Source organism: Corvus hawaiiensis, chromosome 1 (assembly GCF_020740725.1).
Source record: "Corvus hawaiiensis isolate bCorHaw1 chromosome 1, bCorHaw1.pri.cur, whole genome shotgun sequence".
NCBI classification, from domain to species: Eukaryota; Metazoa; Chordata; class Aves; order Passeriformes; family Corvidae; genus Corvus; species Corvus hawaiiensis.
The window spans coordinates 64,948,551-64,962,360 of record NC_063213.1 but is presented as its reverse complement, the minus strand read 5'-3'; the positions used below and the strand labels follow the sequence as shown (position 1 = coordinate 64,962,360).

The 13,810-nt window shown below is 40.6% G+C and overlaps 1 protein-coding gene across 16 annotated transcripts in view; it reads left to right on the top strand.

Moving 5' to 3' along the window:
• ATXN1 (ataxin 1) overlaps positions 1–13,810 on the top strand; it is a 343,650-nt gene that overhangs the window by 137,154 nt on the left and 192,686 nt on the right. Inside the window, exon 1 of one of the 16 annotated variants that reach the window (XM_048308581.1) lies at positions 12,954–13,052. The exons of the other annotated variants lie outside the window; for them this stretch is intronic. The gene's annotated coding sequence lies outside the window, so the exon portion shown is untranslated. Of the gene's footprint in view, positions 1–12,953; positions 13,053–13,810 lie in introns of those variants that run through there. 16 annotated transcript variants of the gene reach the window in all.

Genomic DNA, 13,810 nt, shown 5'->3' with positions numbered 1-13,810 from the left:
CATTTGCTCATAAAATAATGGAGTCACTATTACTTTATTATCGTATTGTGTGATCTTCTAATCAAAGGATTTTTTTACTGTATTAATAGCAGTAATTCAAATTGTTAATGTAAATTTGAAAAAATACAGTACCATTTTCATGTGTCATACTGATGGGACAAAAGTAGCAGCTTGGGCACTTTTCTTTGGGCTTCTTTATCATCACTTCTTCTCATACCATGACTCTGCTCCAGTGATAAAGTTCTATAGTAATAGGTTGCGAAATGTAGCTTAAACCAAAAAAGAATTTTTGAAAAGCACTTCATTCAGAAAAAGAAAATAAATTTGACATAGTATGCATTTTTGAATAAGATTCTTCAGAGAGGGAAAAATTCCTGGACTGCTATGGAGAAGTACAGGAATGAAGCACCCACCGAATGAGTGAAGTTCACTTAAGGTGTGAAGTGGAAATATGTAAGAGGGTTTTTAAAAATTTTTTTTTTGTGTATTAGCATGCTTTTGCCAAGAACTGACTATTGGAATGATATTGTGGTTGTAGTAGATTTAAAAAAAACCAAACAATTTAATAAGTATTTTGGTTGGTAATTCTGGAGTTGGTATGTTTTCTCAAAAAGGAGGCTTTTGACTAAACAGAAAACCATCAAAAATAATTCCTAGCTGGAAATTGAGGACCCTTCTTGTTATAAGTAACAACAAAAAGATACAGACTAAGGGATTAGAGGAAAATACACATTTCCCATATTGATTTACTCAGTGAATTTAACAATAGCTTGAGTATAGTTAATTTCACTTTTCCTGTATGTAGGCAGTTTTTCGAGGTGAGAGAAACATCTGAAAAAACCCCCCAACCACATGGTTATAAGATTATAAAAACTGGTGCAGGGAGCTTGGAGGTGTGAGTTACTACTTTTAAAGTCCTCTGTTAAAAACAAGGCTAGACTCCATATTGATGGAGCGCTTTTAAAGGCAGTGCCCTTTTAATCAGCAAACAGGTCCTCTGTGCATCAAATAATTAAAAATAGAGCAAAGTTTCTGAACAAGGCGTCTGGCAGAAGCGTCTGTACTTCCATCTGTGCATGATTAGCAGAATGTTTCATGATATTTAAATAGCACAAGCTTTGCTCTCTTTTTTATTATTTGTTGTGCTGAAGACCTGTTTGCTTGTTAAGTGGTCTTTTTTGAATAGTTACTGGCAAGGAATCAGGAAAGTGTATGAAGACATCTTGTACACACTGCAAATGCCAAATTGTCCCTTTTTTCAGAGACACTGCCCTTACTATTTTTTTTGATTGGAGTTTTACTACGTCCCTCACTTGGTGTTTAAATTTTCTTAAGGACCAGTTCATTTCAGAGGGAGTTGAGCATGTATTCATGGTGGCTGCCCGGGGACTGCAGTCTCACTGCTCATGGCTATTATTTTCAGGGCAGTGGCCCTTGGAGACGCGTTGCCGTGTGAGTACACACCAGGGTGCACTTGCAGAGTACGTGTGGCGGCTCAGCTCTGCAGCTCCTGCTGGCACTGCTGGGAGCCCTGCTCTAATCTGCTGTGCACACTGCTCTGGAGCCTTACCCTTTCATGGGGACGTAATCAGCCAGGCAACAGCTTTCCAAGCGCTTTTGAGGCCTTAAGCTGGGACTCCTCCTTGCTGGCAGTCTTTCAGCATTGGACTGCGTGCTCTTCATCTCTGGCTAGCAACACGGCGCTTTGCAATTGTAGCCACTGATTTCCCTCCATACTAGTAAAGTTTTTGTGTGTGTGTTTTACAAAGGCCTGTACAAGAAGGTATGGAATGAAAAGAAGCCACTGTCTGGATGCTAAGTGCATTGCTGTAGCTGGCTGAGGGCAGTTCTGTTATGTGCAAGTGCCCTGTTGTTGGGAGCTGGCAGGTTGGCAGGGAGCTGAGACACTCGGATGGGCCCAGAGGTCCTTTGTGGAGAGTCAGTGTTCAGTCTTAGGACAATCTGTGGTCTTGGATGGGCATGGAAAATAAGAGCTTTTGTGGTGTGCGTAAGTGGTGTTTACTCTGTAGCTGGGCTTTTTGTTGCTGGGTTTTTCTTGTGTTTGAGAAAAGCTGTGGTGTGTGATGTGTGAATACTGACCTGGGTCATCTCTTAGCTTCAGCTAAAAACTTCAAAAGAAATTGTGGTTACTACTGAGAGCAAAGCTGCTAACCTGTCAACATAAATGTATAAACTCTGCGTGTTTGCACCTTAGAAAAAACCACTGAAACACCTTGGTTGTGAAGAAAGAGCGTGCTGTAAGCCTCCACACAGTGTTCACCTCACCTCACCTGGTTAGTGCTGTGTTACTGGTGTCCATCAAGCTGTTTCTGGCCCAGGTTCTGCAGACCAGAGTGCTCTGCAGTCAAAGAGCAAGTTCTCTTCAGCAGGTTTATATCTTATGTGCTGAAGTTGTTGAAATTCAGGGGGGCAATGGTAGGACCACTTTGCAAATACCTCGCATCATTCGGTGTCTGGTTCAGGGAAGATGAGTGAGTAGATACAGAGAAGTCCTGGAAAGGCAAGAGAAGGAACAAACACGTTTCTCTGTAAAAATCGAGGGTAACATGTATGCCCTTCAGCTAAATCTCTCAACTAATGCATGAAGCAGTTGCTTTTACCCACATTGCTCTTAAAAATCAGTTCCCTTAATAATTGATTTCTTCAGAAATAATTACTTCTAGAATTGATTCTTGATCAGTGCAGTTTGGTAGGCCTAATATTAACATCATTCCAGGAGCAGGAAGGAGCAAAATGACTCGGGTTCATTTTAGAAAGATTCATGAAGTTGTGTTGGTAGGTTGGTTAAACTAAGCCAAGTTTTGTGTTTTGCTCCGAGTATTTGTTCTCAAAATACACCATAATGCTTTTTTGGAATAGCTTCAGCTTATGTTGTGAATGTGAATTAATTAACATCAGTATGAATTTCATATTGTCCAAGAGAATTTTTCTGTGTCTTCTGTCATGCTCAAGGTGCTTCAAGCACTTTAAAATAATGAGTTCAGTTATAATAGTGCCGAGGCTCTGTATACAAACAGCCATTCTTCTGAGTGCAAGGAGATCAAATTCAAGGATGGTTTTTTTGGTAGGAGTGGGAAGAATACTGCTTGTGATGCTAGTGTTACCCCTGATATTTTTTCAAAAGCATTTGTGACAGGCTCCTTATTTTGGTAGACCAGATTTTGCTGTTTATTACTAGATTTATAATTCTCAATGTACTGTAAACAAAGTGAAGAAGAATTTCAGGGCACAGTATTCAGAAGCTGTTGTTCAAACCTAATTGTTGCATTTCTAGCCCTGATTATTTGACGTGATGACATACTACATGAAAAATCTGGTAGCCCTTGATTTCCTGAAACAAAACCAAAGCTTCCTTTTATAGCCCTGCAAAAGTACATTGTATCAAAGCAGGTAAACTGGAATTCAGCCTAAGATGGTAGGAGCCTCTTGATTTGTGTGAAAAATTATGGTTCTGTTAGTTGTCTGCAGGTCTCTGGAGGAGAGGGAGGGCCTTGTATCACTAAAAAACAATTCCTTTCGGCTGGCTGGAGAGAAGTATGGATAGCATCCAACATACAGACATCTCCAAGTACAAAGATTATAATGGACATGTTGATGACCAGTCAGTATTGATATATTAGGAAGTATTTACATAACTCAGAGTTGTTGACTACTGTAGAAATGTTGTTTCAGGCCCTGTTCCCACTGGCGTTCCTCCTGTTGACTTTTGGAGTGTTAAGATCAGACCCCTTTAGCTCAAATTTGGAATGAATTAAGACTGAAGGAAGCATGCATGTTCTGTAGTTGCCTTCCACTTTTGGAGGGGAGAATGGAGGAAATAACTGACCTGTGCAATGGTACCAAAGTACTTTATGGCATCATCAAGCCATACACTGAAAATAAAGCTTTCCTTAAGCTATTTGAGATATTTGATTTTCATCTATAGCCTAAAGTGTTCCCTGTTAATGGAAGGCTTGATGTGGTTTTTATGCTTTCCTCCTGAAGCTGTTCTTTGACAAGAAGAAGAATGTATCTAATTAACATGCACCTTTCTGTATGTGGATTATTATGCATTTATTAAGTTGGTGCTATTATATGAAAGTTTCTCCAGAACTCTGGCACCTTGGTAGAAAGGAGTGACAGTTCAGTGCATTCTCAGCTGTGCAGCTCTAAAATATGTTGCTTTTAAAGACACCTAAGTGTTACAATAAAAATACCCTTATAGCCAAAGATCTGTGACCACAGCCTAGGTAACTGCAAAAGAAAGAGATTCAACTAAATACTGAAATGGGGAAAAAAAAAGGCAAAAATTTTTTTAAGAGCAGTAGAAATGATGAAAGACAGAATTATTATTCTATAAATATTACCCCTCCCAATGCCCAAAACCCCCAAAAGCTCAAGAGTTCCTTATATGTAAAAGCCCCTATCAGTTAGGGAATATATGTGGAATGAAAGTCTGAAATACTAAATTCTGTACATTTGATTGATATTCAGGGCTCAGTTGTACTCGAGAAAAAGACTAAATGTGTATCTTTGCTAGAAACAACAAAAGACAACTTGGGGAAATGCAGAAGTACTGCTAGAAAAGCTGAATGATACATTTCTATGTAAAATGCCATGTGACTAGTATAAGTGCTGTTCTGTCCCAGATAGGGCTGCTGAAATTGTAAGCAGGTAGCAAAAATTTACTGTTACATATTTCATAGATAATAATTGTTCTGAATGCTTTAAATAGTACAGGAAATGTAGTGTCACAAACTTGACATTTGAATATTAATATTGATACTGAAACAGTTCACCACAAAGAGTGCCAGGGCTGCAGGAGGAAGGATAGCATTTTGATCAGATAAAGACAGAAAAGCTCTAAAACCCTTCATTATACATTGAAGAAAAGGCCTTGTGAAAACTGAGACAAAATTACATTTCAGGATTGGACATTTTATATTCTGTTTTGGTAATACCTCTTCAGGTAAAGTTGGAAGCAAAGGGATGTCTTTGCCATTTCTGTCTTCCCCCTTCCTCCCCCACTTGCAGTTTGATGAAGACTGTTTCAAAAAAGGGAAGAGCACAGGGCTGCGAAGTGTTTTGGACTCACTTCTACAAATACATGAGTGGATGTGGGCTCAAGAAAAGACAAATGGGCATGTGACTGGTGGCCAGTCTCAAACTTGATTGAGATGCACTGTAAGTTATCCTCTGTAAAGCTGAGATTTGACAACTTTAACAGGTTGTCAAAGTGACAGGTTACTTTATTGAAGAGAGACCCTTCTTTTCTAAGCATAAAGCAGTGCTGACAGTCCCTTTTTTCTAACAGGCAAGCTTGCTCTCCCACATCTGTGTGCACATGGGTGTGTGCACAATCCCTTACTATGAATGTGTTAATGGCTTGCTCAATTTTTATAGTTATGTGTGGTGAGACCAGGAGAATACGGCCCTTCATGTACAAGTACACAGTAAGTTTCAGCCTACCTACATGATGGGGCCCAAGGACTGTGTCCTCTTTTCCTTCACAGTGGAACAAACATCCCTCAAAGAGGATGCAAAAAAAAGATGTAGACTGGTGAAAAACTGGTGATACTTCGCAAGCAGAAGAGGCCAGCCCAAGCCAAGCCCCCTGAAGGAGCAGGAATGTTTCTGTTCTGTCGCTCTCTGCAGTGCAGTGCTGGTGTGGATGTGCCCCATTGTTGATAAATCTCTTAGTGGCTTTTGGCAATTGTTGTTATGTAGATAATTTGGTAAGTCACTTAGCTGGTGGTAGTACTGAGAGGTACATTGCTTTCCAAAATTCCTTGTCAGTGGAGTATGTAGAGTACATTTTTGGCTTTGTACTGGTAGTACAGGTTGCACCAGTTTGATTTTAGCTGTTTAGCTATATGCAAACTAGTTAAAGGAGTTTTATTTTTTGGGACAGGAAGGAAAAGTTTGTCAGCCTCCTTTCTGAAAGTGTTTTGGTAGCTGTGACTGCTTTTTCCATTCAAAAATATATCTTGTGCTTTCAGACTCTCTTTTTTTCAGGTGTGATTAATGGAAATTTTTATCTTTAGAATGCAAATGGAATTTTAGCATACTTTTGCACTGTATAATGCTTCTTTCTGCAAAAACTGCTTACCAGACAAATTATAAGGACAGGTATGTATTTAAAAACCAACCAACCAAAACCAAAGTGCACTTTACCTTCTGAAGTATTTATATACTTGTAGTTGTAGGTGCTGCAACCTATTACACCAAAGTGACACCATTCTGCTTTGCCAAGTGTGAGCAGCTCCCTTTAGCTGCGTGTTGCCACTGTAGGCAGGAGGAAATGTTGGGCAGTTCGAATGGAGTGGAATGGACAAATGGACAGCTGGAATGACAAAAGCCTTTGTGTCTCAGTGGGTGTAACCTACATGGGAGCAACCCCTCTGAGGTACCTTTTGCACGGGGATGTTGGGGAATCACAGATCCCTGGCAGTCCTTGGCATTCCTGTAAAAAGGGTGGAACAACAGCACTTATATTAAGAAATGCAGATCCCCTGCTGCCATGTACAAACCCGGCAGACTCCTGACCCCTGGGTGATGCCAATGGCATTTTAGCCTGCTCCAGTGAGTTGTTAAATTTGTTAGGCACAATCTCATTTTCACGAAGGAGACCTGGACTAAGATAGTAATGCATTGGAGATCTTACTCTCCAGGGCTGTGCTGTTTGTAAGGTGAATTCACAGCATGTACAGAGGGAATGGAAAATGTCTTGGAAGCATTCCAGTGTGTTCTTATTTCAAAGTCATTTTGCCCAGGCACAAATGTGGGTGATTGTATGGGAGGCTCTAGAGCTACAGGGTGGAAGGTGTACCTCCTACACCTTAGGTTAGGCTATAACTAGTAAATGGCATTTTATTCTGTGGCCAGCTATTCACCTGACTATTCAGACCTCTGTTCTAAATAAAACCCAAGAAAATAAAATACTTGTGAGACTTTGGCCGGTTACAAGATGAGTTGCTGCTGCAGATGATTATATAGATCTATTTTATTGGCTGCTCCCCATGCCAAAATGTAGAAAAGTGTCTTGATTTTGAACTGCCCAGAAAGACAGCCCAAAATGAGAGTAATCATAATGAAACAAATTACTTTTTTTACACCCTATATTTCCTCTATTTCTTCAGCTGTTTCCCAGAATATTGGCTACTTCTACTGCCAGTGATAGAATAATAGGTTAAATTAATTAAAAAAAAATTATAGTATAGTTGCTCAAAGGAACATAGAAGTAAATTGTTAAGATAGCATTTATCTTCTGATTTAGTGTCTGAACCTGCTTCCTTGATGTTAGTGCAAATTAATGAAATTAGAATCATACCTTTAAAGAAATAAGAAAAATAAAAAACCCTAAACCCCAAGAGTAGTATGTTTGAGCTGATCAACACAAAAGTGTGACTGAAAAATTGTGACATAAGCCTAAATGTCAGCTAATTGTCATGGTGAATGGAATAATCCTCCATGGAGCTGTGAGTGGCCAACATGTTATTGTGCATCAGGGCCCTATTAATCCATAGATTATTGACAGAGCATATGGTAACTGCTCCAAAGCATGCCATGTATGACATGCTTTTTGTATTGTTGTTTAAACTGCATTCTAATGTATAACTGGGGGAAAAGGTACTCTTAAAAAAAAACCATTTTGCACTGTGGTATTTGCTAGCAATATGGTATATGGCCAGGACGTTCAGTAGATAACTCAAATTCAGTATGCTGCAGAATTTCTGATTTTGCATTTTAAAATACTTGTCATTTCTGGAAGTACCCTGAGGTGTAATTGACCACAACCTTCCTCTTCTAGATAATTATTAAATGTTTGCTTTCAAAGATGAATCTTTAGCCATTTGGAGCGTGAATTTCATAGCTAGTGATTTTAAAATCTTATAGTCAGGACTGTGACCCAGAATATTTTTTTACCATTCTTACTGTCCTGTTGATTAATATATGTGAAGTACCAAAGCCCATTACCTGAATGCTGTGTCCCCTTGAGTGCAGTTCATTACCCTGCCTTTTGGAAAAATTGAGGAACAGCTAGGAAGAGACGCAGGCAGGACCAGAGATCCTTATGCAGTTCAATCCAGAGATAATTTCACCTGGCATCACTTAGCTAAGGAGAGAGAAATTGCTCATGCCTCTGGTCAGAGCTGTGTAGTTACATATGAACCCTTGGGAGTAGGGGATTCAAACCGGGCAGATGTCTTTCCTGGGGGGACATTTTGGAGGCTCTGGGGGTAGATTATGGGAGTGCTGGGGCTCTTTAACCTCAAACTGTGGAAGCTAGGGCCTGTGTGCTGTTCGGAGATGGGCAACTGCCTGGGTGCAGGTGACCAGATTTTAATTTTTCCCATCTGCCCCTGCAGCAGCTGCTCCTTGTGGGTTTTTTTTTTCTGCTGCTCTGTGCTGCTGCAGGGTCAGGTTTATCCTGAGAGCATATGCTTGTGGGTGCTCCATGCCAGTGGTGCAGCTGGGGCCTGGGGCTGAAAGAGGAGTGAGGGATGTGGGGACTGCCGGTGAGCCTGCTCACCTTCTGCACAGTTTCAGGAGACCTGGAAAATAAGGCAGTTAATTGCTAAGCCCAGCGTTTGTTTAAATACAACTCAAATGTTGCATAATGTCTATTACCTAAACTTTTCTATCCTTTTGGAAAGTTGCCCCTTAGGGATAACTGGATACAAGAGTGTTGCACTGCGTGTGCATAAAGGCGGGAATGTTCCTTCAGGATGTTGCGGCCCTCACTGGAGGTTGTGAGCAGCAGAGTGTTCGTTTGCAGTGTACTTGTGGTTTTTAGTTTGTACTCTGTGGTGGCAGTAGTGACCATGACTGTGGTCTGTGAACCTGTTGACTTGGAGCCTGCCTCTGAAGAGCAGGGACTCAGGAAAGCAAAGCTGGCTGTCAGCTGGTGCAGTTGTTCTATGGTGGGCTTCACTTTTATCAGAAAAATCCTAAGGGCCTTGCAAGTGGAAAAAGATTGAAAGCTTGCTTGGCCTTTCTGCAGGTGAAGAGAGATCATAAAAGTTATCTTTTTGGTATGCCAATTGTTTTTTAGAATATTAATTATATTTTTTCATTTTAGTGTCATTTTCCTTGTTTTTTCCCCTGCCCATTTTGAGTCAGTTAGTGCCTCTTTCTCTTTGACTATATGTGCAGTTGTTGATACCCAAAATTCCTTACTGATCCAATAAAGTAGTTAAATGAGCTGCCTTTGAAAACACAGCAGGATAGCTAAGTGAATCTATATAAAAATTAATGTTTAACAGAGAGCATCTTTGATAAAGTTACCAAACATTCTGCAGGCAGTGTTATAGTTATGGCTGTTTTCAGAGAACTTGAAAGCTTTCTGGAAAACTCATCCTTTGGAGTAAAATGTTTTCTGCTTGTTTCTGTTATGAAAGGGAATAAAGTGTTACTGTTGGTATTTGTCAGAATCCATTCATTTCTTGTACCTTGTAGTAAATGATAACACTCCCTTCCTATTTTTGAGATACTGAAGCATGGAAGTGAAAAATGCCTTATTTCATTATTTAGATATAGGCAAATAATCCTTTTTTTTCCCCTTTTCTTGAACTATTTCTGACTGCTCTTTAAAACTTCCACTGTACTCCTGGTAGATGGGCCTGAAACAGGAGAAACCATTCCTGAAAGTTCAGCTTCGTTCATACCTGAGCATGCTGCTTCTCTTGCTTCATTGTGAATCCACATCAGCCCACTGGTGTGATAACAGGGAATGAGCTGCCGAGTCATCCATACCTTTGCTTCATCTTGAGCAGTCAGGCTGGCAAGACAGTGGAAAATGCTCCTCAGCAGCAGGTTTGATGCTTAGAAAACCTGATTTGGGAGTAAATTCTGGCTCAGATGGGGACAGCCTTGCTCCTGTCCTGTGCTATTGGTGCCGTGGTACAGGGTGACAGAGGAGGAGCAGCAGGCCGTGCCAGGCTGGGTGCGACTGGCATGGGCCTTGCCCACATGTGGTTGCAGGGAGGGGCCTGACAGGGGGTTTGCTCAGGCAGAGCTCTTCATGCTAGGACTCATGGAACCTTGCTGGAATTCAACTGAACAGTATAATTACTATCATTTTAGCTCCCAGTCAGCTGTAATAGGTACCAGGAAGCTGTTTCTCTTTGCATAACTTATTAGAAAAGATACTTTACTTTCCTACATGTATGCCTTATATGGAAGAACAGGCGGCGTGGTGTTTTGTCAGGAGACGGCATGAACTCTTATTTTCCGGTGTCACAACTGGCAACTGTGAAATCTGCATCAAAATGCTTTTCTGAAAGCATCCTTTAGGCCAGGGAAAAATACTGCTGGGTGCCCAGGGTGCTCATACCTGAGCTCAGGGCAGATGCCTACTCTGGTCCTCACTGGCATCAAGGGAGTTAGTGGTTGAACTGGGGAAGCTGATCTGGGCAATCTTCCAGCCTGAAGGATGTGAGGCAGAAATGGATGGGAGGAACTGTAAGTGATATAAGGGAAGCAGTAGGCTAGAAGAAGAAGGGTCCAATAAAATCAAGTAATAAAACATATCCATAAAACGGCAAGACTTGAAGTTTGAAACAGTAGCTCTATGCTTACATGCTTGGCACAACTTTCATTTCTAATTTGTCTGCTTCCTTCAGGCTTCCTCTTGCCAGAGAGGTGGTCTGTGTGCTCACTGTCTGCAGCTGGAGAGTCCCTGGTCTGCTCATGCCAGTGGTGGTAGAGTACCACAGGTAGATACGAGTTTTCCCTGTAGCAGTCGTTGCTCTTGGGTGGGTGTGCTTGGCTGGTTTTCCAGATCATAGACTTCAGGCAGTAAGGCATTAGAAATATTGTAGTCTATTAAATATGCTGTGGAGCACTAACTGCTGCTTTTAATAGAGTTCAGATCTGACATTTTTGGGACTGAGAGGGTTTGGACGTAAACTTTGTTAAACTGGTTTTGAAAAAGGAAGTTCTTTCATGCTTTGAAGGCAAAAAAAATATGAAGACAGAACTGCAAGTCTCTTCCTTAAATCAAAGTTTTCTGCCTGAAACGGGAACAGCTCAGCAGAACAGTTTAAGTAAACATGGCTATAACTGCTTATCTGAGACATTGGCATCCTCTCTTCTTACTGTGTTACTTTTTTGTGGTATCCTGACGTCTCTCAGTCACTGATCTGTTTGTTCTCACAGCACCTCCTTTGTAGGCATATACTTTTGTGTCCATTTGATAGTTGCCACCAAGATTTGAGGCTTTATCTGAAGAGCTTGCTCCAGGAGTGTACGTTTTCTACACCTCTGCAGATGAGATTTTGGAATTGCTGTCTGAAAAGTCCTTCCTGCCTCCAGCTCTGAATTTCTCTCTGTCTCTGTTGTGGCTTTTTTACTTATTAAGTGGGGAAAAACCAGAGGCAACTGTTTCTGAGTCATCCCAAGTCAGTGTTCAGCCCAGAACAGGATAAAATCTAGGCCAGTGATGGCTGGTGTATAGTTGTAGCCTATGTGGGGGGGTCAGTGAATGTATTATAAACACTGGGAGGTTTCCTGAAAATCACATATGTATGTGAGAGTGCAAGGAATTAGGTACCATACTCTAAAGCTGGTGCCTGAGTACGGGATTGTGATTCTTCTCCTAGGTAGGAAAGACGCACCATATTGCGAGAATGACTTATTGATACCTAACATTACAACTTGGGTGAGTTTTGCCTGTGTGTGTTCAAATAATGTAGACTCACACTGGGTCTTTTATCCAGGAAGCATTGCCACATGCAAGTAACTTTTGTGCACTTCAAGTGCTTCCACTGTACATTGCTTGAAACTTCATTATTAAAATTAATTTTTAAGTTAATACTTTGCTCTTAAGGCCAGCTTCTAAAGAAACAAATTTAATTTGTACATGAACAACAAGAAAAATATTTTAGTTATTGAATGTAGGATTCTAATGTATTTGATAGGTCTAGTAAAGTAAAAAATTTAGTGATGTTTCATAGAGTACTTCTGTGTGTTCTATAACATGTTCTTCAAAGTAATGGAAGAATAAGAAATGAGAAGTGAGAGAAGCTTTTTGTTTTTTCATGGGAATTAGTGTGTCTGTAGATTTTTTAGGCTCTAGTATATGTTCTTCCTCATTTTGGTTATGTTACGAGGAATAAAATCAATTAAAAGATGAAAAAGAGGAAAAGAAGACTGTGTCTTTCTTGCTCAGTTTTGTTGTGATTCAGGCAACAGTGCATCAGGACATGGGAAGTGATCTCAGCCATATTTTTAGTTATAGTTTAAAAATGATGAAATAGTGTCCAGAATTTTACAGCTAGTGCACATGCAGATGTAAGTATATTCCACTGCCAGTGCCAATCTAGTACATAAAGAGCTTCACCACTGTTTGGATCTGCTCTTCTTTCCTAATGGGCTGCAACTTGTTTACTAATGCTTGAAAGCATGTACACATCAAATAAATCTCTGGTATTTGGGCCATAGTGTACCAGCATTATGCAAAGGGAAGATTAACCATACTCAGTATTAAGCTACGATCCACTTCACTCTTGATTCCTCGCCATAGTAAATCAACCAAACCATCAAAGAACAGAATTAGTGGAAGGGTTCCTCGGACAATAGATTTATTTCCATGTTTATTTGTGTTATTGTTAAGAAAAGGGAAATCAGCAGAGCAAATCTGCCTGGGGCTCAGGGCATTACAAATTAATCCAAAGACATGAAGTGAGCTTTTGGGTGTGGAAAACCAGCACCAGATGCAAATGCTACATAGCTGCATCATATGGTGTGTACGGTGTTGCTGCAACAGCTGAGAGGCAACACGCCTGCTTTGACTGCTGCTGCTCTTAATAGGTAGTCTTTAGCAAGCAGTATATTGACAAATCTGACACAGAGTGAATTTGCAACATTGACTCAGAAGACTTTCCTAACATGAAGCATCTTTAATGCGTATCATTTTAGCTCTTTCCTGTTTTTACTCTGCTCTCTTTCAATGAAAAGGTCAAGAAAAGCAGTAGCTCAGTGGCTGAATTTTTCTGAAGTGCTTTACAGCAGGGAAAGTGGGGAAACCTCTTAAAGTGGTGTCTTACTCAGTAAGTTAAGCCTTTTTTTCTTCAGTTAATTAATTTATTTTTCTTTGATTTTTTTAAAATCTTATGTATCAGAATAATTATAGTGACTTAGAAGGTATCCCCAGGCAAGTGTGAAGCTCCTCATCCCCACCTTGGCTTTCCCCCTCCCCCAGAAGTAGTCTTTGCCATATGAAACCTGTTAGCCCACTTTGGCAGATGTGGCAGTGCGCAGCTGACTCAAACACTACCTTAACATGGCTGTTCCTCTGCCCCAACTGGGGCTGGCTGCTGCACTCACGTTCAGAGATCTGCGCTGCAGAGTGCACGCCTCTTTCTTCAGCACTTGCCCTGCATGTGTGTGTGTGTGCACCCACACACTTCAACAATGACCCCCCTTTGTCTTTGCACTCGGAAAGCCACCAGCTGCATTAATGAGAGATTTTTCAGGGACCAAGAAGGGAACTTGTTGGGTTTTCCCCTACAGCAGTAGGATAGGTATATTTGATGTTGCTATCACTATCACTATAAGGAATAAAAGAGAGAGGACTGTATCAATTGCTTTACAATAACAGATATGGAGGCACTCGGGAAGATTTTCTTTAACGTAAGTAGAGGTTCAGTTAGTGCTGCTGCCTTATGTTGATTGCAATAGAAGGTCAGAGCTGTAAAAAGTTAAGTGTTGAATATTCAAATTTAATTTGCAGCATCAATTTAGGATGGCTTCTAAGTTTAATTAGTCTTAAGGGTGCTAAGTACTTCCAGCTGAAGCCAGAAGGACT